The 25,481-nt window shown below is 37.9% G+C and overlaps 1 pseudogene; it reads left to right on the plus strand.

Annotated features, from left to right (window-relative positions):
- Positions 1-22,738: 22,738 nt before the first annotated feature.
- LOC139722390 (uncharacterized) lies at positions 22,739-24,537 on the plus strand (annotated as a pseudogene).
- The last annotated feature ends 944 nt before the right edge of the window (positions 24,538-25,481 follow it).

Genomic DNA, 25,481 nt, shown 5'->3' on the forward strand with positions numbered 1-25,481 from the left:
TTGTTTGCTATGCAAAAGAGAAACGAGTAAGGATTATTCATAATTTATGAGTAATAGAATTATATTTACTTCAAATTTGGATATATTTATTGTATCGATTTCTCTCTACATTATAAATCAACTGAAATTCATTACGCAACTACTAGGTACATTAAGAGAGCAAAGATAGAATGAAAATTTAATCTCATTACAACTTAACTTGACTAATTTAATTATAATTTCTGACTCGACAGCTTGTCAATAAATATGGCTTCAAGAACCTTACGGGAGTAGACGCGTCGGGGCCTAGCCTTGATGTGGCTCGGTCCAAGGGCGTCTACAAGGAACTCCTCGAGTCTTTCGTTGGTCCACAGCCCCTTCCTCTTGAGGACAGTGAGTATCGAAACATTTCTTGGTTTCATTATTTTTATACATATCAAAAATATGTCGATATTTTATAGTAAGTACAGGTATCATATAAAGTGTATAACCCTTGTGTCACTGTGTCTGTCAATATAGCATATAATTAGTATGCTCTATTTACATACACAGTTACACAAGGATTGAAGTTTACACCAATGGACATCGCTGTACATCAATGCCTATGCATTTTTAATAAGCTTTCACGCCTCCTTCTTCAGGTTGGCTATTACAGCATGGGGCAGCACCGCAGGGCTTGCGTGCATGCATATTGAAAATAGTAAATAATTATATATACATATATATATATATATATGAAGTATCCAAATTAAAACCCCATTCCCGCTCTGTTTAAGAGTGTGCATGAATTCTATGCTGCCTCTCTCTCTCTCTCTCTCTCTATATATATATATATATGTATATATATATGTATGTATATATATATATATATATATATATATATATATATGTGTGTGTGTGTGTGTGTGTTTGTGCGTGTGTTATATAAAAGTAAGGCGTGTATTCATAACAAGATTTGTGATTGGTCGAATTATAGTATCATGTAACATTCACAGGTTTCGTTATAATATAACGAAACCTGTGAATGTTACATGATACTATAATTCAGTTATATATCACTTTCCATTCTTGATGTCAGAGTTGCTCTGTGATATCACAATGATTGTTAAAAAATGCTACATAACACAGAGTGACGGGTACAAAGGTGCAATGCGCCCAATTTCAGAATTGCTTTGTGACATCATTTTGCAAATAGTACTTTATGGAGTGTCAACTTTCTGGTATAGCTGAAAATAACTATTATCACGTGAAGCTCTTTCAATCTATCAAGTTTCTAGAGGATAGGATACATTTTTGATCCAAAATATGATAAGTTATATGAAACAGAGTTGTAAATATACTATGTTTGTAAATATACTATATCTACTATAACAAATGGTACGTGCTCTGTTATACACTATAATTCTAGCTAGTATCACTCCAAATGCACGGGACACCATCGTGCAATTCCATTTCAACTCGACCTTCGGCCTCTGTGCCAGGTAAAGATTTTGAGATAAAAGACCGAACCCTTGTGAAATCCAGTTCAATCAGTAAAATGTTCTTCGGTCTCGGGCAACTCGGTTCGCTAAACAATAATGTCCCTTTGCATTTGAATCAGATTATGTTTGCTTATAATATGTATATATGTTTGCATGTATGAGTGCGTATGCATTATATCTTATAACTATAATAAAGTGGCGTATTGAACGATTATTATGTGTAAAGGCTTCTTACGCTCTCACTGATCGTGGTAATTGCCCTAACCCCTGTATGATGTTAGTCAAAAAGTATTGTAATGGCATCAACGTATGTTCACAAACATATCTACACACAAACACACAGATATTAATATCATCTTGTGTAAGTCAGTGTGTGAGTGCATATATCTTTCCTTTTTCGATCAGGTCTGATGTATATCTTGTCATTTCTTGTCATCTTTATTTTCAATCGCATAGTGATACAGTGCTAATGGTTTCTTCACTAAAAGGTCATTTCGTCATCGTGACGATAATAATTGTTCAATTAATGGCTGTATAACGATTATCTTGCAGATTCTTTTGATGCCGCCATCTCTTGCGGAACATTCCTTCCGGGTCACTGTGATGGGAATGGTCTGAAAGACGTCGTGAGACTGGTGAAGCCAGGCATGTATAACATGATTCAGAATTACAGATTTCATTTCATTTAATCAATTTCCCTGTGCAGTTGCAATATTTAATTTGAATACACATAATTACACTTAGATTTACGTTTACACCCACATAATATTTTATTTTCCTGGGTAGGCAAAATCTGGGTTTGGGAATCAAAAGTCTCTCTCTCTCTCTCTCTCTCTCTCTCTCTCTCTTGGTAAACCTCGCATTAGAAATACCTTTTATGGTAATCACAATTCAGTGGTTCCGGTTTGAACATATTTTTGGTAAAACTCAGTAAGCTGTCGCTAGTTTGTCCTTATCTATTTTTTCTAATTATGCTAAAATTAATTGATTTCAGCCTTTGAAAGTGAAAATCATCATATCTTTATGAATAAGGTGAGAAAAGTCCACTTGCATAGACTTTGTACCCAAAATCACATTTTTAGCCATTTCGGTCTGACAGGCATGTATAACAGGAGCATCGTAACGGTATGCCCGAAAATGGTGCCAAAAGATGTGCGAGACTTGAAAGTAAAAAGTCAGCGAGCACCGTGGTCAAAAAAAAAAAAAAAGAATAGTCGTGGAAAATGTCGAGGGGGGGGGGGGGGGCTCCCCCCCCCCCCGACTGTTTGATGTGCTGAGTATAAGCAGTCGTGAAAAATATACTGATAGCACTTACAGGGGAAAAGGAAAGGAAAGGAAAAATAAAAAACCCAGTTTGCTGTCATGAATTCATCTGATTTGATCTGATTTGATATCAAATCAAATTGATTTCATAGTAATAATGCAGAACTACAATCCAACTATCTATATTTACTGCTATTACTTCGATAACATTTCTTCATCCTTTGCATTGGTGTGAGAATATCACAAGGATTCTCATCCTCCAATTTTCCGAAAAAAAAAGTGAAACGCCTGATTCAGTAATATTGAATCATTTTGACGATAGATTCATTACATCAAAATGTCAGGTCCCGTTTCTAAATTTCCTTATGATTCCTTGTATGCTGATGATAATGTGTTGGAAATCATGGTACTATATTCTCAATGCAATGATAGTCTGACTGATTCTTCAACTAAATTCTACTTTGCAGGTGGTTTGATCCTGATTGCAATGAGACGGGTTCTCTTGGACGAAGTGGTGGAAGGGTTCTATTTCAAGGAAGCTGTCGAAAGTCTTGTGACGAGCAAAACATGCTCACAGGACGTGGACTACGTTTCCGGGTATGCACAGGGACACGATGGGGCCATATTGATATTAACAGTATTGTAAATAAGATTATGGAGCCATTTAAAGTTGACGCACAAGGTCTTTAATTACAGTGTTAGGTTTTAAATCTCTATAACTTCTGAATGGATCGTTATGGCGCACTCTCTGTTGTTCTTTCAATGCAAGAACTTGGGCAGTACATACTCATATAACAGATAATGACTGCTTTTGTATGGGGAATATTCATATAACCTCAGAAGACTTTGAAGTGCAACGTCAAATTCCCTCGACTTTTGTCAATAACCCCCCCCCCCCTAAGTAGCTTTACATTCCATTCGGATTGGTCGTTCTGTATGTTCCTCGCATGTTCTTTACAATGTACTCAGAGCTCTCAGAATTCAAGTTAAGACTCCCGACTCCCAATCGGAGGACCCGAGTTCGATTTCCGCCCAGTGCTTATGTCCTTGGACAAGATGTTTTACCCACTATGTCACTGTCGAATAAGGTATATGAATCCTGTAAATGGGTACCTGGCAACGCTCGGGTATTAATAATGGCAGGACCCTCTGGTAAAGCGGGGGCAACACTGAAGATGTTACCCTAGATAGATAATACCTTATTATTGGGCCTATTCATTTCATGTTATGAATACGGATGTAAGGATTTTTTCCGATACAGAGAGAATGAAGACATAATATTATGTCCGAACAAACTCCAAGATAAGAAGTGTATTTTTCACTGTCTCTTCTTCTGTATACTTATTATATACCTCTGCTATGTCGCAAGTGGGCGGTGAGTTGGCTCAGTCGGTAGCGCGTCTGTCTTACGATCACGCGGCCCGGATTCGAACCCGAGTCTGGACTGAGCAATGTTGTGTGTGAGCATACCGTCCCCTCTGGCAAGAGGCAAAATACTCCGTCCCTCGGACAGGACATAAAATGGAGGTCCCGTGTATGAGAGAGTAACAACTCATGCACGTAAAAGATCCCGCTTCATTCATTCATCGTACTCTCTAAAAAACAAAAATCGAGTGAAAATATTCCCTCTTAAAGGAGTGAATATAAAAAAGAGTGAATTTAGAGTGAAATTGGAGTGAATTTGGAGTAAAAATGTTCATTTTCACTCGTTTTAGAGTGACCTCAGGGATCACTCCAAAATCTTCCGAGTGATCCTTGAGGTCACTCCAAAATGAGTGAAAATGAACATTTTCACTCCAAATTCACTCCAACTTCACTCTAAATTCACTCTTTTTTATATTCACTCCTTTAAGAGTGAATATTTTCACTCGATTTTTTGAGAGAGTAAAGAGCAGGGTGTTTAATCCGGTGAAGTGGTTCCACCTCAAATCCAACTGGACCCCATGGACAGTGATGGAAGACCAGCTTAACGTATCTGAATATGGGATATCCAGCCATCTTCTCAGATGGAAAATGAACAAACAAACAAACAAACAAATAAAAGTGCATGACTGCGCATTTTTTCGAGTACTTGTTTACTACTCTATACGTGTAACCCGTGATATTGACGAATATGAAGAATTTAACTATTATAAACCATGGCAAAGTAAAACTTTCGTGTGCGGTCACCAGTCCTCAACTCGAGTTATGTGTGTCATATGATAGCAGAATGCAGAAATACTGTAAATGTTATTTGTACTTTGTCAGAACCCACGAACTCGATATTTTTTTCTTCTTGAACTCTGAATGTATTTTTGTGACCAAAACTTGAATCGCTATACATGAGCGCGCACACACACAAAAAAAAAACAAGGAAAAGTAGAAATTACGCGGTGCGTAATATATGTCCCCGCCGGAAGTAGCATTTTGTAGCAAAATGTGCAATATAGGTAAAAAATCAAGGTCAAAGGTCAAAGATGTCAAAGGTCAAAATTTTGTGTAAAAGTTTTGAAGCCCTCACCTAGTGCCATCACATAAAGCAAACGGAATCGAAATCGGGTTAGAAATGGCGAAGGAGTAGCATTTTATAGCCAATGTACAATACAGGTAAAAAATCAAGGTCAAAGGTCAAAGAAGGCAAAGGTCAAAATTCTGTGTAAAGTTTTGAAGCCCTCACCTAGTGCCATCACATAAAGCAAACGGAATCGAAATCGGGTTAGAAATGGCGAAGGAGTAGCATTTTGTAGCAAAATGTACAATATAGGTAAAAAATCAAGGTCAAAGGTCAAAGAAGGCAAAGGTCAAAATTCTGTGTAGAAGTTTTGAAGCCCTCACCTAGTGCCATCACATAAAGCAAACGGAATCGAAATCGGGTTAGAAATGGCGAAGGAGTAGCATTTTGTAGCAAAATGTACAATATAGGTAAAAAATCAAGGTCAAAGGTCAAAGAAGGCAAAGGTCAAAATTCTGTGTAGAAGTTTTGAAGCCCTCACCTAATACCATCACATAAAGCGGAATCGAAATGTTAGAAATGGCGAAGGAGTAGCATTTTGTAGCAAAATGTACAATATAGGTCAAAAATCAAGGTCAAAGGTCAAAGAAGGCAAAGGTCAAAATTCTGTGTAGAAGTTTTGAAGCCCTCACCTAATACCATCACATAAAGCAAACGGAATCGAAATCGGGTTAGAAATGGCGAAGGAGTAGCATTTTGTAGCAAAATGTACAATATAGGTAAAAAATCAAGGTCAAAGGTCAAAGAAGGCAAAGGTCAAAATTCTGTGTAGAAGTTTTGAAGCCCTCACCTAGTGCCATCACATAAAGCAAACGGAATCGAAATCGGGTTAGAAATGGCGAAGGAGTAGCATTTTGTAGCAAAATGTACAATATAGGTCAAAGGTCAAGGTCAAAGGTCACGACTGAAATTCTGTGTAGAAGTTTCAAAGCTCCCTTGTAGTGCTATCATATAAAGCAAACAGAATCAAAATTGGCTCATAAATGACAGAGAAGTAGCAAATTGAAGATTTTGATCACACACGGACGCACACACGGACACACGGACGGACGGACGGACACACACACGTACGGAGCCCGTTTCATAGTCCCCTGCTCGAACTCGTTCGGCGGGGACAAAAAAAGGATAGACCTGCACATTCTGTCAAACCAAATTGAGTTGTTTGCTGTATCACTTGTACTGGTTTATAATCATTCATTCTTATTTGATGAACTAACTGAAACTATATGATCTTGCCGCAATGATACATAAAAATTGTTCCAATTTATTTCCAATTATTTCCTTTCCACAACGCAATGTGGTTACAATCCCACACTCCCATGCACTGTGATGTACTTTTTTTTTGTGGTTGACAATGCACGAACAAATTTATATCACATTGTTTACGCCACTTATGTGGTCAGGTTTGCTGTTATATCAATCAAACGAAAACGAATGTTATGTTACTATCATTTACTTCCCGGCCTTTGGCAAATCTAAGTGCTATCAATATATATACATGTATATATATATATATAATATATATATACATATATATATAATATATACATATATATATATATATATACATATATATATAATATATACATATACATATATATATATATATACATATATATATATATATAGTATATACATATATATAGACATTGTATATATATATATACTGTATATATATATATATATATATATATATATATATATATAGTCGAGACAATGTAGATGACAAAAGATGTCGCATGAAGCCGGCCGTTACGAAGCTTTCGACCTTGGTCTTCCTCGGCTTTATTATCTGCTAAGCAGACGTGAGCAGCCACAAGACACCCAAGTAACTAACACGTCTGCTTAGCAGATGTTATAGAATGGGTAGCGAGAATCCTGCGATCTGATTGGTCGAGAGCTATGTGTTCATTTTTACTGGCCGCACGCTGAGTCACAGTGGTAGACATGTTATCGCGCACTTAGCAAGAGTACGCGTACTTGTAACAAAGGTTCGCGCACTAAAGCAAGCGTTCGCGCACTCAGCTTGGCCATGCATCCAGTAAAAACTTATGCATGGCTGGCCATGCATCCAGTAAAAAACGGTAAGTACGGGTATGCATGCCCTTTACGGAAAGCCAAAAGGAAATGCATCCAGTAATTTTGTCATCGGGTAACACGATAGAAAACTGGGTTTTTGACAAGAAAATTACCCATTCTATAAATCAAATGACGCACATGTCTTTTCGTGCGTCAGTCGGAATATAGTGTGCATGCGGTAACTATGGAATTTAGCCTAAACCCACTCGGCTTCGCCTCGTGGGTTAAGCATTCCATAGTTACCTTATGCACACAATTCCGACTGACGCACTCAGACCTGTGCGTCATTTGTATAATAAAGCTGAGGAAGACCAAGGTCGACAGCTTCGTAATAGCCGGCTTCGTGCGACATCTTTTGTCATCTACATTGTCTCGACTATAATTCATCCTACGATGACAGAGGCGTACGGTACGAGTATCAGCATGATCGCACTATATATATATAGGCCTATATATAATTATTCTAACAATATCGATGAACAAACTTATTATACAAGAGGTTTACTATTGGACGAGAAAAATAAAACGAGTAAATGCATTAGTAAACTGGACATAGTGTGTACAAGTTTTATTGCCGTCTTTTCGATCAAGAATTTCGAATCATTAATGATCATAAATGAGATGGATTGTTGATTTTAACAAGTATAAGTGGAAGGTCGAGTGCCAGGAGAGAGTGAAGTGATTGATATAATGATTTATTGAAAATAGATAAGATTGTTGAGACTTTGAGAGATCATATGATATCAAACTAGGTTAACAAAACGGACGATATCATGCATGGTAAAACTCCAATATATACAGTCATCAAGTTGGCGTCCGCATTTTCACCTTTATTCTAAACATTGCGTGATACATTGTATCATCATCTCTGAAATAGACGTGCAGGTAAATGAGGTCAAACGAATTCTGCAACTTCCGTGACATTTGGGGCTTTAATATGGCTGTAGGAATGTGAAATTGTATCATTTAGGAATTTATGTACGATATTTTTTTTTGTCATAATTTCGTTTTGGTGCTCGTGATTTATGGAATCTGCTACTCCAAAATGTTAAACTCGTGTGGCAACAGACGAGGACCGTTGGGCGTCATGGCATCGACCGAGAAGCCTGTCCAACATTAAACACACACACACACACACACACACACATATATATATATATATATATATATATATATGTTATATAATAATACATATATATATGTAATATACACATATGTGTATATCCATATATATGTATAACATACACACACACATATACAGTATATATATATATATATATATATATATATATATATATACAACATACTTGTATTTAGCGCCTCCGCTACAAAGTGTTACCAGAGGCATAATGTTTTCCGGTTGTCCGTCCATCTTTCAGTTCTAAATTGATTTTGTGGACAGGGTGAGCTAAAAGGGATGGTACAGTTTCCGTTAAGATGGAGCTTCAGGTTTCCAACCTTTTTGAAGGTGTTTTTTTTTTTTTAGATGATGAGAAACTTCTAGTGAAATATAAGAGAACATATGATTTCAAGAGGAATTTAAAGTTTATTTGATAAAGATTGGTTTTGAAATGGCTGACATATCCAAAATAAAGCGATCCTAATAGAATTTGGGACCCACCATATATTAGAATAGCTTTCTTTTACGTTGTTTTTAGATATCTCAGCCATATCTAAACTGATTTTCATAAGATAAACTTTGATTTCGTCTTTTACACACATATACTCGTGAATAAATACATACATACAATGCACCAACGTACAGCCGTCAAGTATCTTTCATATCGTCAGGGGAGGTGGGAGACTCCCACGCACATTTCCCCAGTACAGTACCACCCCGCCCTCAGGGATCACGCACCTTGTCTCCGTATCGTTACGCTACGGAAGCTTAAAAGTGCCAACCAGATGACGAGATAAGAAGACGAGAAGACAGGCTAAATACCGACAAGCTGAGTTATTGGAACTCGGCAAGTCGACTTGTTTAGGTCGAGAAGACAAGTCGCCGAGTTGTTGAGTCGATTTGTATTGGACGAGAAGACGAGATGATGAGCTGCCGAAACTCGGCAAGTCGACTTGCTTTGGACAAAAATACAAGATGACGAGTTCTTGGAGCTCGGAAAGTTGACTTGTTTGGGACAAGAAGACATGATAACGCGTTGTTGAAACTCGGAATATCGACTTGCTTGGGACAAAAAGTCAAGATGACAAGTTATTGAAACTCTGGAAGTCGACTTGTTTGGGACAAAAAGACATGATAACGAGTTGTTGAAACTCGGCAAGTCGACTTGTTTGGGACGATAAGACATGATAACGAGTTGTTGAAACTCGGGAAGTCGACTTGTTGGGGACAAGAAGACATGATAACGAGTTGTTGAAACTCGGAATGTCGACTTGCTTGGGACAAGAAGTCAAGATGACAAGTTGATGAAACTCGGCAAGTCGACTTGTTTTGGGACAAAAAGACATGATAACCAGTTGTTGTAACTCGGTAAGTGCATCTTGTTTTTGTTTTTTTGGTCTAAACAAAGCGACTTGCCGAGTTTAAACAACTTGTCATCTTGACTTCTTGTCCCAAACAAGTCGACTTTTCGAGTTTCAAAAACTCATTATCATGTCTTCTTGTGCCAAACAAGTCCACTTTTCAAGTTCCAAAAACACAACATCTTGTCTTCTTGTCCTAAATAAGTTGACTTGCCGAGTTTCAACAACTCGGCATCTTGTTTTCTTGGTCTAAACAAAGCGACTTGCCGAGTTTTAACAACTTGTCATCTTGACTTCTTGTCCCAAACAAGTCAACTTTCCAAGTTCCAAAAACTCAACATCTTCTCTTCTTGTCCAAAATAAGTTGACTTGCCGAGTTTCAACAACTCGGCATCTTGTTTTCTTGTTCTCAACAAGTCGATTTGCCGAGTTTCAAGAACTTGTCATTTTGACTTCTTGTCCCGAACAAGTCGACTTGCCGAGTTCCAACAACTCATTATCATGTCTTTTTGACCTAAATAAGTCGACTTGCCGAATTCCAGAAACTCGGCTTCTCGGTATTTAACTTGTCTTCTCGTCTTCTTATCTCGTCATCTGGTTGGCACTTTTAAGCTTCCGTATTACGCTCAATAAACAAACACAAATACAAAATACTTTGAACATTGCTCATCAAGTCTCCCCATACGTTGTATGATACCTTAGATGGAAGAAGTGTCGTCGCACGGTCGTTCTCCCTTTCCAGGGTAGTCTTCTATACTTTCCCAGGACTCACAAAATATATAAAAAAGAACAAAATGGAGGACAGATGTGGCTACATCTACAGTGACAACTACAGGCAGTTTATGAATTTGGAGCAGGAGAAACGAAGAGCTTACTACGACGAATGGGTCCAGAATGGCGTCTACGATAAGGTAGATATACCATGCTTCAATTTCATATTCTCAGTGCAAGTCACCACATACACCATGCACGGTGTTGTTTTGTATGGCATGTGGCCAGACAAATTAAACAACTGGCTTGTTTGCATTGTCATTGTCATAATTATAGTCATTTCTATCAAAGAAGACAAGGAAAAATGGCTGTCAACTCTGTCACTTACATATCACCATAATTCCACATGGACTCTGTAACACTGACGCAGTTGTTTTAGAAGTCTGGCTTTGATTTGTTTGCTTGTTCTTAATTTGAAGGAGCCGGGTGAAGGAGTAATGAATCTGAAAAAATTCCTCGATATCGCTCTTTAAACCAAGCAAATATATATGTATAACCTTTCAACGTGAATAAAAACTATATAGATAATGATATCAATAAATACGAAAGAATGACGGATTTGGGATGAAAGAGTCAAACTGTTCTCTTCATAATGTTTATGTGACATACTTCAACCAACAATGCCGCATGCGTGTTGGAAGAGGAAAATGTATAAGAGAAAAAGAAACCGGCAGGAGAAAGAGGAGTGATTGTAGTGATACTATGCGATTGTTGTTATATCCGTGCTTGGTTTCTCGTTTGGGATAGGAAGTCGCGGAGCTGAAATATTTCGGACCGGGAAAGGTGGCGAAGAAAATGAGCGAGCTGTTGAGCAACAAAGATGCCAAAATACTGGACGTTGGTGTCGGGACCGGCCTTGTTGGAAAAGAGGTATATTATGATGCATGATGCATTATCGTAATCACACACACATACACACACCCACCCACCCACACACACACACACACACTCACAAAACAAAACAAAACAAAACAAAAACAACATTTGAGTTTTGGTTCCATTCTCACTGTTCATAATTGTCTGGTTTCTTTTACATCATCGCTCGCAAATTCATTTCCTTTTCTTCACACGTAGAGACACATGCAACGTAAATTATCTATAGCTGGCTAAGTCAGAGAGGCGATGAGATTTGATGCAAATAGTAAAGAGGTTCAGATGCGAGAAAAGGAAGGAAGTTTTGTTTTGTTTTCTTTCTTTTTGTTTTTGTTTCACTAATCTTATGTCTTTGCAGCCAATCTGCTATGGAAAATTAGAGCGTTGACGACTTTTTCAGTATGGATTGTAATTCGGTTAGCGTTCAGTATATTCATTTTGGTTTATACGTGTACTCTCAGTATGTTTTACGTACGTCTCTTATCATTGTTATTATCATTATTATTCCTATTATTATTATTACTATTATTATTATTATTATTATTATTATTATTATTATCACTATTATCATTATTCTTTGTTTACCGGTCCTTCCCCTACCAACTTCACACTGCACTCTTAGGATATATTAAGCGGCCTCTTTTGTTCGGTCCTCTGACATGGACATAAAGTAGGCCTATTTTATATCGTCTCATGTAGAGATAAATATGAGAGAGAGAGGGAGAGACCGGCATACAGACAGACAGAAAAAAAAACCTGAAAATGCAATGTGAATCTTAAAATTACAGTGAATTTAGAGGTAAATGATGCTTCATATTTCATGCGTTCTCAAAACGGCTGCTGATATTGGTAGCAAATCGCGTACTTCGTTTAAAATTTGATTGATTGATTGGTGCCATTCCCTCAATACTCTCCCTTTTCATCCGTATTTAAAATTCCACTTTTTGTACTTTCTTTCATTGAAATCTGAATAGTGTCTTTATAGTAACTCACACAATGTTATTCTAGTAGTACTGTTTCTGGCGTTCATGGAATTTGACAAGATTCTGATCATAATAATACAAGTGAGGTGTTCTCGAAATGATAAAGCACTTTTTTTAGTTGCATATTGACCGATTAATCTCTCTTCCAATTCCTTCAATATAGCTGCCACAGCTTTGTCAACTATTGACTTGTACATAGATTGTGACTGTAATAACGGTCAAAGTAATGATACTATATCATATGGTATCATCTCAAAAGCATGAGATCCTTTTTTTTTTCAACAAACCGTACTTTCCTTTGGATGTATAGGCAGATCATTATTTCGAACCTTGGATAACTGATCACATGCAAACAAAGACAAATTCTTCCCTAAATTGCATCATGTAAATGTAAACCAATCTACTTATACCTTGATATACTGAAATTCATTACGAAAGTACTGCAAACATAAGAGAGAGGCTGAAAATTAAAGTACAGTAGATTCAATTTAACTACTGAAGCTGAACTTGCTTAATTCCTGACACGACAGCTTGCCGCCTATGGCTTCAAGAACCCTACGGGCGTATAGACCCGTCAAGGCCTAGCCTTGATATTGCTCGGTGCAAGGGCTTCTACAAGGAACTCCTCGAGGCTTTTGTTGGTCCGCAGCCCCTTCCTCTGGAGGACAGTGAGTATACCGGAGCCCCGTTTTATGAAAAGATGAAATCGATTTTAAATTTCCTTACCACACAGGCTGCCATAGACTTACAGTTGAAATCAACTATATAATCAATTTTAACTCTTCATAAAACAGGGCCCGGGACACCTATTTTTCGTGTATTACACATCATGTTTAGTGTAAGTACCTACGTGTTATATTGCACGTATTAAAGTGACCAGTGCTTGGACGTCGCTTTAACGTAAAAACCCATTCAACGTGTTTGGTATAGTTTTGGCCTCAACCCCCCTCCCACATCAGACTGGCTTTGATGGAGCAGCTGGGATTGCGTGCATGTTGTATATCGTACAATAGCTGCATTTGTACTTTATATAGCAGAAGTGGATCCAGGAATTCCGTAAAGGGGTGGGGGGCCTTTACAAAAATAAAGGGGACGCAGCCCTCCCCAATTTTTTCTTTTTATTTCTCTTGTTTTAACAAAAAAAATAAAATAAAGGGGGCCGGGGGCGCGCGCCCAGTGCGCCCCTCTGGATCTGCCACTGCTCTAGAATATTCCAGGCCTCTGATTGGTCAAAGGTGCAGTCATGGAAACTGCTGCATGCTATCTGAGTGCTGGGCAGCAGAATCATAGCGATATCTACTGACTGTACATTAGACCAATCAGAAGTCTAGAAACTAGTATAGAATCCAAATCTTAGTTAGAGTATAAGGTGCATTCATAGGTCATAATATCGACTGCTTCTTTTCGGGTCAAAGTTGAAACTCTTTGCCCTCTAGTCTATCCAGTGCTTGTAGCCCAGAGACGTCGACTCGGAGCAAAACATTGTTGAGAAATTACTGGCAAATAGTTATAAACTTTGAAATGAAAATGGAACTACGGATAATCAATTTGATACTACAATTTGTATAAATGAAAACAAAGCGGGCAATTACATGTAGAAATATATATAGCATGACTTACATATAATTTTTATACCGGGTGTCCCAAAAAAAGCGGAACGGTGGATTTTCAGTACCTTGCATTCTAAAAGTGATATATTTTTGACATCATTAGAAAAAACATTTTCCGCAGAAGACAATGATACCAAATCATTGAATTTGGTTCACTGCTTTTTATTCTACGCCATTTTCTGTAAATGCTGTCATTTTCAAATTTCTGCGACTTATGAGATAATAATTTGAGTGCGACAAGCGATCCATACGGTGAATATTGTGTAAGCTCGTTGATCCATGTCAACAAAAGATACAGCTTCCACATTGGGCGCGCGCGCGCACACACACACACACAGACACACACACAGACACACATACACACAGACACACAGACACACAGACACACACACACACATACTTTTTTTCCTAGCCCGCTCCCAATGTGGAAGCTGTATCTTTTGTTGACATGGATCACCGAGCTTACACAATATTCACCGTATTGGATCGCGTGTCGCGCCCAAATTGTTATCTCATAAGTCGCAAAAATCCGGCGAAATTTGAAAATGACTGCATTTACAGAAATTGGCGTAGAATAAAAAGTATTGAACCAAATATAAAGATTCTGGTATCATTGTCTTCTGCGGAAGATGCTCTTTCTAATGATGTCAAAAAAATATATCACTTTTAGAACGCAAGGTACTGAAATTCCATCGTTCCGCTTTTTTTTTTTTGGGGGGGGGGCATCCGGTGTAGAATTTGTTTTTGTTGATTGAATTCGCGTTCAAAATGCGAAGTTGTGTACCTTTAAACTAATTTGAAATTGGTATACTTGGGAAAGAAATTGAATATCTATCCAGCTGGCGTGGAATTGAAAGCCAACTTTGAGTCGTTATGCTGAATAAATTCTCTCCAAATTGAATGGAATATAATCTAAAGAAATGATACAAGACGAAAATGAATCCTGAGAGTAGAGCGTTGACGAAAATTGCCTGAATTTGAAAGTCTTTTCAAATGCATAACTGATAAAATCTGGTGGGGAAAACGTCAACATTACCGAGGTATAAAGTGTGTGTACTCCAAACTCTCAAGGAGCCCTGTCAATAGTCCAATCATGTTTAGTGGTTCTTCGATCTCTAGTAACTCCATGAGCTAATCAGTTATTCATTTGGCATTCATAAATCATGACATTGTATCTTTGGAAGTATGTGTGTGTGTTGTTACGAATTTGCCCATATAACACTTACCAATGCGGTTTTATGTTTAATGATCATGTGTATGCGATCACACGTGCGCGATCGCGAATGTTTGTAAATACCACCGGTTACGTAATCTTAATGTTGAGTCATTCGTTTTGACCCGCAGCCCCACACATTTCGCCCAGGTTGAGTGTAATGTTGTGAATATATTAAGCTGGGCGTGTCTGATGGAATTTTCCATGTATATAATATTACTCATGTTAAAATCCATTGCTCGCGTCAGTCGACAATAGGACTCCGGTTAGAGAGGACCGCTATCTTTTTCTCGGCGTTCCCGTCCACAATCTTGGGAGGAATTGCTTTCCCCAAGAAACGTGCTCTGCTAACTGAATTTTAAGTGCTAAGAGGCGAGATAAACCAGGACATGCCAACCTGCCTCTAGCCCGTTTTCTTTCGACGACGACGGCGACAATAAGTTTCGTCGATTTGGCCAGGCGAACCACCAGGCGGTCTTGAGCCAACGCCCACCTGTGATTGCTGCACGGCAACTAGTGGGAGCCGCGCCGAGGTCGATGCAGGGCGCCGAGACGCTGTGAAGTACCACGCGCACCCGGCGGCCAACGCCCTTCTGTCTGGCATAGGCTGTGTTTATCAACTTTCCCCAGTTTGAACGACTTTCGAAAGCCCTTTCGATAGCCCTTTCCATAGCCCTTTCCATAGCCCTTTCGAAAACCCTGTCTACTCCCTGTACTATTAATGTGCCACTTGTTTTCGTCAGCTGCGTTTATCAACTTTCGATAGCCCTTTCGATAGCCCTTTCCATAGCCCTTTCGAGAGCCCTTTCCAAAGCCCTGACTGCCTGTACTATTAACTATTAATTGTTTTCTAAGACGGGACGGCGAAAAGCAATTACGATCATATATCTTCCTTTGAGAGTGACGAGTCATGATACAATGCCACATGAATCAATTGTCTTCCTATCTGTGAGGCAGCTCCAGTTTAGCACATACTTCAAATATTTCTGAGTGGCGGCATGAGACGTGGGATCAAAGGGAATGAGACTGTTGTTACTCTATTTCTCAAACCTTGTTGGTGAGAGAAACACCTCCTTGTTCCAAGCGTATGCGTGCATTACACACAGCTGTATGTATACATCTGTGTACACGTGCTCGTGCGCTCTTTACGTGGCGCGCGTCTTTTCAGAAACTGGAAATGCATGGTTGCGTAACCGCAGTAGGGCGACCTAAAGGGCTTTCAAAACAGCTTTGCGTTTATCAACGGCTGCGTTTATCAACTTTCCCCTGTTTTAACGGCTTTCGATAGCCCTTTCGATAGCCCTTTCGAAAGCCCTTTCCATAGCCCTTTCGAGAGCCCTTTCCAAAGCCCTGACTGCATGCCTGTACTATTAATGTGCCGCTTGTTTTCTAAGAAGGGACGGCGAAAAGCAATTACCATCATAAAGACATATCTTCCTTTGAGAGTGACGAGTCATGATGCAATGCCACATGAATCAATTGTCTTCCTATCTGTGAGGCAGCTCCAGTTTAGCACATACTTCAAATATTTCTGAGTGGCGGCATGAGACGTTGGCTGCGTTTATCAACTTTCCCCTGTTTAAACGGCTTTCGATAGCCCTTTCCAAAGCCCTTTAAGGCCGTGTCACACCAGCCTTGCGTGCGACTTCCGAAGAACATTTTTGCTATCCGGAGGTCCCCGCAGATGACCCGCACATGACCGTACCTAGCATGTATCTCAAAAGCAGTTACCCGGAGGTGCGCACGCTGGCTCTATTTACCCGCTGCCAAAAAAGGCCCTGTCACACCAGCTAAGCGGGCTTATTGCGTATGGAGATTTTTCAGCACGTAGAATAATTTCTGCGGCCGGACAAGGTTTAGGGCGAGTTTGGCGTGGGTATTACATGATAAACGCGTGATACCTAAGTCCTTCTTGCGTGTATTCCGTTGAACTGCATGTTAGGCGCGTGGGTGTCACGTGATAGCTTCGTGATAGCTTCTTTTATGTCAGTTACGGGTGACATACGAGCTCTGCGAAGTACCTGCGCCAAAACTGCGTGTTATCTGCGTACTAGTCGCCTGTGAGGTGAGCGCTAGCCTGAACAATAGGCTGGTTCGAGTGGATGGGCAAACAATCATTTGTCAACTAGCTTTCAAGAAGTGAAGATGCCCCGTAGACGGAAAGTGCACAAGGGCAGAGAACGTCCAGTGGATGGACAGCCACAAAGCCCGGAAGATTAACAGCAAATGCATCAAATTGCTGCTGAAGTCCATTCGGCGGATGAAGTCCTGTCCGAAAGGGACCAGGACCCTAGTCCTCGACGCCATCGAGGACAGAGGACAGAGAAGAGAATGAGCCTACAAATGGCACGCACTCCCTTCACATAGGCATAGATCAGCGGGCAATTTACCTATACTTCAAGTGGGTCAAATGCCTGTGAATTGCGGCGGCTACGGCCCTCCTACGGGTGTTCTGCGTGGAACTCTTCGGGCAATCCTCGCGACTCATCCGGAAATAGTTTTGGTCATGCTCAAAACTTTGCTGCGGGAAAATTGGACTAGCGTGCGCACCTTCGGGCAACTAAGGACGAAATAAGTGCTAGGTACTGTCAAGTTCGGGCCAACTGCGGAGAGCTCCGGGTAGCAAATTTGTTTCCCCGCAAGTCAAGCCGCAAAACTTCCCCAGATACGGTATGACAAGGCCTTGAGCATGCTCAAAACCTGTTCCGGAAGAGTCACGGGAGTTGCCCGTATAGGTACGCGCAGAACACAAGTAGGAAACCCTTACCGGTAGCACCTCACAGGCAAATCCAAATCAGGTACTTCGCAATCCCCGTAAGTCGCTCGTAACAGAAAATGGATCGGTTTCAAAGCTCTCACGCGAGTCACACGGAACGCACGCATGTAGAAGCTAAGTAGCACGCGTCTAGTAAGTAAGAAACAAGTGCGGAAATTGCAAACATTCTTGTCCGCCCGCGGAAAATCTTCTACGTGCTTTAAACTACCTCCTCGCCACAAGCCCGCGTAGCTTGCCCGGACAGGTGTGGCACCGCCTTTAGAAACGGCTTTCAAAATAGTTGCGTTTATCAACTCTCTTCGCGAACACGATTTTTTAACTGGCCTGTCACTGCACAGCTGCATTGCGCTATTCGACCCGAGGAGAAGTACAAGTACTGAAGTACAAGACTCCAAAGCCGTTTCAAAACAGCTTTGCGTTTATCAACTTCCAAAAGGCTTTTACAAACAGGTTTCTGAAAACCTGTTTAGGAAACCTGTTTGGATAGCCACAAATTTGGGGCTTTCGAAAAGGCTTTCCTAAAGGGCTTTCAAAACAGCTTTGCGTTTATCAACTCGTAAAAATTCCTTGAAAACTGTTTGGATAACCTGTTTCTGCTGAGAAAGGAGAGTTGATAAACGCACTCTTTCGTAAGGGCTTTCCTAAAGGGCTTCCAAAACAGCTTTGCGTTTATCAACTTGTAAAAATTGGAGGGCGCTATTGACAGACAAAATGGCTGAACCGGAATAAATTTTCTCTACCAAATTTGACGGTTTTTTGGAGTTTACAAAGACAGTGATCGAGTCATTTGTTCATATTATGTGTTTTGGACCATAAGTGCTGACTAGACAGTGAAAATGGATCAGAAAAAGCATTGTGTGGATCAGCAGGACACAACTCCAGTGTCGCCATTCCAGCCCCCGAAGAAGTTGAAATCAGCTACGGACGATGAAGGAGGTGCTTACTCTTACTCTGACGAAGCAGCCGCCGATGAGGGCGATCCACCACCCCGGTGGTTCATTCGATTCATGAAAGATTTCGATAACAAGTGGGAAGAGAGATTTTCCAAGAGATTGGACGAATTGACGGTGAAAGTTCTGGAACATGACGACACAATTGTTGGGGTTACACATCAGTTAGACGTCTTGGAGCAGGAGGTGAAGAAGCTGAAGAAAGAAAGAAATGAATTAGTATCAAAGCTAGATGATCTCGAGAACAGGTCACGCAGGAACAATCTTGTGTTCCATGGGATTGCTGAGTCCCCAAAAGAGAACTGTTACAACTTGATTACAAAGGAGCTCCTCGTAGACTTCATTGGTCTTTCACCAAATAACTTCAAAGTGGAGAGATGCCACCGCACGCCAGGCTCGCACACAACAACAGCTCCTGGAACCAACGCCGGTCCAAGGCCCAGAATCATCCATGTAGCTTTCAGTTCTTACTTGGAGAAGGAGCACGTTCGCAAGGCATACGTAGAGAAATTCCGAGCCAACAAATTCAAGGATGGTAAGATCTTCGTCAGTGACGACTTCTCTAAGAGGGTCCTAAACAAGAGAAAAGAGAAAATGGATACATTCAGACGCTTGAAAGAAGAGGGGAAAAGGCCCTTTTTTCTATACCCTGACCGCCTTGGGTTTAGAAGCAAAGAGGGGAAATTGCACATCGTTGAATAAACTCGAACTTATTTGCTGCCCATGGAAAAACTACTGATTTTGTTCACAAAACTCTGTCTTCTTATTTAATTTGTTAAATACCAGGAATTCACAAAAGAGAGTCTTAAAAGCATTCAACTTCATGAGGTGATATGAGTGGAAAAATGACAGTTTAATGATTGAATGTTTTGTTTTGTTTATATCCCATTTGGTCGGTGCTTATTATAACTTTTTTTTTTTCCCCGCCACTCCAGACCTGTACTGTTGGAAAATAAAAATGTTTCGTCTAGGTCTTTCAATGGTAGTCAAAACAACTGTTGTACCACATTGTTTAGTTTTATCTGCAAACTGCAAACGGTCAGATACATCAGGTTTTAGTTTTTTACATTGTTGTTACGTGCATATAATTATATATATATTTTTTTAATTACTTGTAGAGTTTTAGTCATTGATATTGTTTGCTATGATCATAGAACATTTTTTATTATATTTTTACTCTTATAATGTTTTATTTACTTTCTCATTATTCATATATGTTTTATGATCCGTGTCAATAATTGAAATGCATTTACAGGTTAAACTGGGTGTAATCCTTTTACGTTATTATTATCATTTCTTTTTTGAGGAGAGATATAAATTTACTCTTGCATGTTTATTCAACGATTTTTTTTTAATTTCTCAAAATATATGGTCCTGTATAGGGTTAATGTATATGGATGGCTTTTTTAAATTGCTGATTATACCGTCAGATATGACGCTTTTACTTTTTTTTCTCTTCCTTTCTTAAGGTAATTCAATCTCTAAGTTTTCTTTTTTTTTTTCATTAAGAAATCATTATTAGCCAACTGCTGTTAACCTGCACACTTGGGAAGGGCTGGCTTTTGATTTGAAGCCCTTTCCTTTGTTATCTTGTGCACTTGTGCGCTCTTTTTGTTTGCTTTTCAATTGCTTTTTTTTCTTGCTCTGTTTTGTACCAATTTTTGATGATCTTAAATTATTTATACAAGAATGTTTTTGATGAGTTGCAGCTTTTATTTACAGTGATGTTGAAAGGTATTGTTTCATGCTGGCAGTCATATTGTTCTGTTTTTAGTTTTAATCCATATTTGGATTTAATTTACTTGAAATTAGTTATTTTTAAATCAGAGTAATGGCGCTAAAATTAATAACCTTTAATTGTAGGGGTTTACAAGATTATGTTAAAAGGCGAAAAATTTTTCATTATTTAAGGTCCCTTGATGCCGATATAGTTTTCCTCCAAGAGACTCACTCTTCTAAAATTGACGAAACTTCTTGGAAGCAGCAGTGGGGGGAAAAGATTTGGTTTTCAAGTTACAATTCAAATAGTAGAGGAGTAGCTATTTTAATTCGCAATTGTGTATCCGTTACTTTCAATTCCATGTACAATGATCCTAATGGTAGATATTTAATAATTTCTGCAAGTATAAATGATGTATCTTTGATTTTAATTAATGTGTATGGTCCAAACAATGATGATCCTGAATTTTTTCTTGAGGTGTTTAGTAGATTAGACCAATTTGATTTTTCTTCAATAATATGTGCTGGTGATTTTAACTTAGTTTTGGGATCTTTAGATTATCAAGAAAGCAAAGAAATGCATTCTAACGTAAGAGCGAGGAATATATTATTAACTTTAATTGAGGAATTTAATCTATGTGACATTTGGCGTAGTTTTCATGAAAATTTGAAGCAGTATTCCAGACACCAAAGAAATCCTAAAGTTTTATCAAGGCTTGATTTTATTCTTGTTTCAGATAATTTAATTGCAAATTGTTTACAATCTAAGATAATCCCGGGCATTCAATCTGACCATTCAGCTGTTATGTTAAATTTTAAAGGAATTCAACCAGTAAGGGGTAAATCCTTTTGGAAACTTAATTGTCAATATTTACACAATGATTCAGATTTTATTAAGATTATTAAGGAAAAAATAGAAGAATTTAAAATTATCCATACAAATTCTAACTGCAATCCCAATATTTTATGGGATACTTTCAAATGTACGATAACAGGATCATGTTTAGAATATTGTGCTAGAAAAAAGAAAGAAAAACACTTTGCTAAAAAACAGTTGTTGAAAGATGTAGAAGAAATTGATAAGAAATGTGGTAATGATATGAATAATGAAGACCTTCTTGCTGAAAAAGAGGTGTTAGTTCAAGCATTAGATGATATTCTGCAGGAAGAAACTAAAGTTCTTATAATTCGTTCTCGATTAAGATGGGCTGAGGAAGGTGAAAAAAGTTCAAGGTATTTTTGCAATTTAGAGAAAAGAATGGGAGAAAAGAAGACTATTTTTACATTAAAAGATGAGAATGAAAATAATATTGTAAATCAACAACAGATACTCGATCAAATGCACTCCTTTTATCAGAATTTGTATAAAGATGAACACAATAGTAGTCAAGGTATTGTTATTGACAATTTTCTTAAATCCATAGAGGCTCCAAATTTGAATGAAGTTGATAAACTTTTTTTTGATAAACCAATTTCGAAACAAGAATTATATAAGACTGTTATTTCCATGAAACACAATAAATCACCCGGCTTTGATGGTCTGCCTGTGGAGTTTTATATTGTATTTTGGAAGGACATATCAGATATGCTTTTGAGTTCTTTTAATTTTTCTTTACAAAATGGTTTAATGTCCTCTTCCCAAAGATATGGAATAATTACTTTAATTCCTAAAAAAGATAAAAATAGTAATTATTTGAAAAATTACAGACCCATATCTCTTTTAACAGTTGATTATAAAATTTTAGCTAAAACTTTTGCAAACCGGCTTAAAAGATGTTTGTCATATTTAATTCATTCAGATCAGTCTGGTTTTTTTAAAAGGAAGAAATATTGGAAATAACGTTCGTTTAATTACTGATATAATTGAATATACAAAATTAAACAATATTCCAGGTGCGATCCTCCTCCTTGATATTCAAAAGGCCTTTGATAGTGTCTCACACAATTTTCTTTTCTGTGTTCTTGAAAAATTGAACTTTAGTGAGAAGTTTATTAATTGGATCAAAGTTTTTTATTCCGAACGAAAAAGTTATGTTACTAATTATGGTAATTTGACTAGACCTATTGATATGCAAAGACGTATTTTCCAAGGGTGTCCCATATCCCCTTACTTATTTTTATTAGTAATTGAATGTATGGCCCTTGCTATTAGACAAAATTCTAACATTAAAGGAATCCCTGTTAAAGATGTGGATTTAAAAATTTCTTTATTGGCTGACGATTCAACCTGTTTTATTGATGGTTCAGAGAATTCATTTCGAGCTTTGCTTGACACTATTGATTTTTTTCTCAGACAGTTCTGGATGTAAACTTAATATATCCAAATCAGAAGCAATATGGATTGGTTCAAAAGAGGGTTGTCCATCTCACCCATTTTCTGAAAATGGTTTGAAGTGGAATAAGCTCAGTTTTGAGACATTAGGCATTAATTTTTCCTTGAATACAAAACAATTATATGATTTGAATCATAAAGTAAAACTTAAATCTATTGAAAGCATTTTAAATTGCTGGCGTGCAAGAAATTTATCTCTTGTCGGGAAGATCTGTGTGATAAAGACCCTATTGCTGCCACAGCTTCTTTATTTTTTTCAGTACTTTGTATTAAACTACTCAAATCTTTTTTCAAACGATTGAACACTTTATTCAAATTTATTTGGAATAATGGCTGCGATAGGGTCAAAAGACAGCTCATGTGTAATTATTTTTTTTTTCTGGTGGTTTACGCATGATTGATCCATATATTTTTTCTCTGGCTCAAAAAATGTTATGGGTAAAACTGTTGCTAGATGAAAATTATGAAAGTGTATGGAAGACTATTGAAATTTCTGTTTTAAATCAATTTAGTGTAAAGAAGGAAGTATTATGGCAAGCACATGCCCCTGTAAGTGTTCTGGATAAATTATTCTTATCTCAATTGGCTGAATCACTCCAAACATGGTATTTATTTAGAGAAAAGTTTGTTCAACTAGAATGGGGTACCCCATTCTCATCCATTGGTGGTTGTCAATGTATTTGGTATAATAAAAATATTAATTCAAAATCAAAACAGTACTTCCTTTATCAAGATTGGATGGATAAAGGAATTATTTTCATTTCTGATTTATTGAACCCTCCCCATCCTGGCAGTAAGTTATTTGAAGAATTGGTTTTAGATTTTGATATAAGTTCACGGGATAGGAGGAAGTATAATTTTTTGATCAAAAGTATTCCGGAAGATTGGTTGGTTTTATCGGATTTAACTCCAAGTATTATATTGGATAAAATGAAAGTAAAACTTCTTAGTATTAAGAAAATTCCTCGATATGCTTATGGTATATTATTAGAAACTTGTATCCCCCAAAGATGATATTTTGGGAAAATTGTCCTGATCCCGATCAGGAGAAATGGGAAAAAATTCATACAAATAATTTTGGATCAACCATTATCACCCGTATTCGTTCTTTTTATTTTAAATTATTTCGTAGAGCGATAGCTCTAAATGAGTTTTTATACAAAATTAAAAGGAAGGATTCACCAAACTGTGCTTTTTGCAATATTGCCCCAGAAACTTACATACATTTGTTCGTTGAGTGTTCCGTGGTCAAGCCTGTTTGGGAAAAAACTATTAAGGTTATTAAAGAGAAGTCAAAACAAACTTTAAACCCTACTGTTTTTGAAAAAAATGTTCGGTTTTGACAATGATAAATTTCTTACATTTTTGTTTCTTGTACTTAAATATTATATTTATATATGTAAGTTCCAAAATAAATCACCATCTTTTGAGGGCTATAAAGTATATATTGCAAGTAATAAAGAGATAGAATATAGTATTGCCAAAAAGAAAAACAAGTTAGCGCTTCATTTTAGGAAATGGAAGTTCTCTGTATGACTTCTTAATTAAGAATATTTGTTGTTGTTGTTGTTTTTGCTTTTCTTCCTCACTGCTTGTAAAAGTGTAGTAATCTTAAATGACATATTGTTTTTTACATGTATATATTTACGTATTCTAAGAACTGAGTTTGTAAAGTTCAAGAGGACTGCCATTATTATAAGGTGACTAATAATTGTTCATCGCTGTATAGGTTGTATCATGTTATCTAAATCGTCGTTGTGTGCATGTATCATACTGTGTGATTAGTTTTATGCTGAAATGTACGCTGTACACGTGTTTTGTTTTGTATACATAGCAGGGTTGAGGCTTGTTCAAATGATGTTTTGTAAAACTTCAGGGAGAGTTTCCGCGATTTTCGCCGGTTTCATGTTTTACTTCTCTCCAGGGGATGTTTTGTCTGTCTCGCTCCTACCCGAGAGCGGGGGCGGCTCCATGTAATACAAAGAGTTGGTGTTAATATTTCAGTGTGTGTCTCTGTGTCTGTTTGTCTGTGTGTATGTAGGTTAGTGTGTATGTGAGTTAGTGCGAGTATGTGTGTCTATTTAATGTATGTGCGTGTGTGTGTGAATGGATGGGTGTGGGTGTGTTTATTTGTTTCAAACAATATACAAACTACAACAAAGTTAAAAGCAAGTCATATTAAGATGAAGATGGAGTCGGGCCCCGACGGGGAAGTTGTGAGACTGATCAATGGTTACTTTGTTGGTTTAATTGTTTGCGGACCCTGTGGGAGCTGGAAGTTTGTTAGACGGATTCTCTTTCGATTTTAAAGTTTGTTTGTTTGTTTGTTTGTTTTTCGCCAAGCCTCAACTCTTTTTCCTCCACTTCTCTCTCCCTTCCCCTCTGACAGAATGCGATCTCTTAAATCGTTTTGAAAATATATGTATTAGTGCAACTGGTAATCTTATGGATTTGTATTTTTTTTCTGTCGGGGGGGGGGG

This window comes from Diadema antillarum, unplaced genomic scaffold (genome assembly GCF_040938485.1).
Source record: "Diadema antillarum isolate AM-2024a unplaced genomic scaffold, OU_Dant_1.0 scf00000164, whole genome shotgun sequence".
Lineage (NCBI taxonomy): Eukaryota > Metazoa > Echinodermata > Echinoidea > Diadematoida > Diadematidae > Diadema > Diadema antillarum.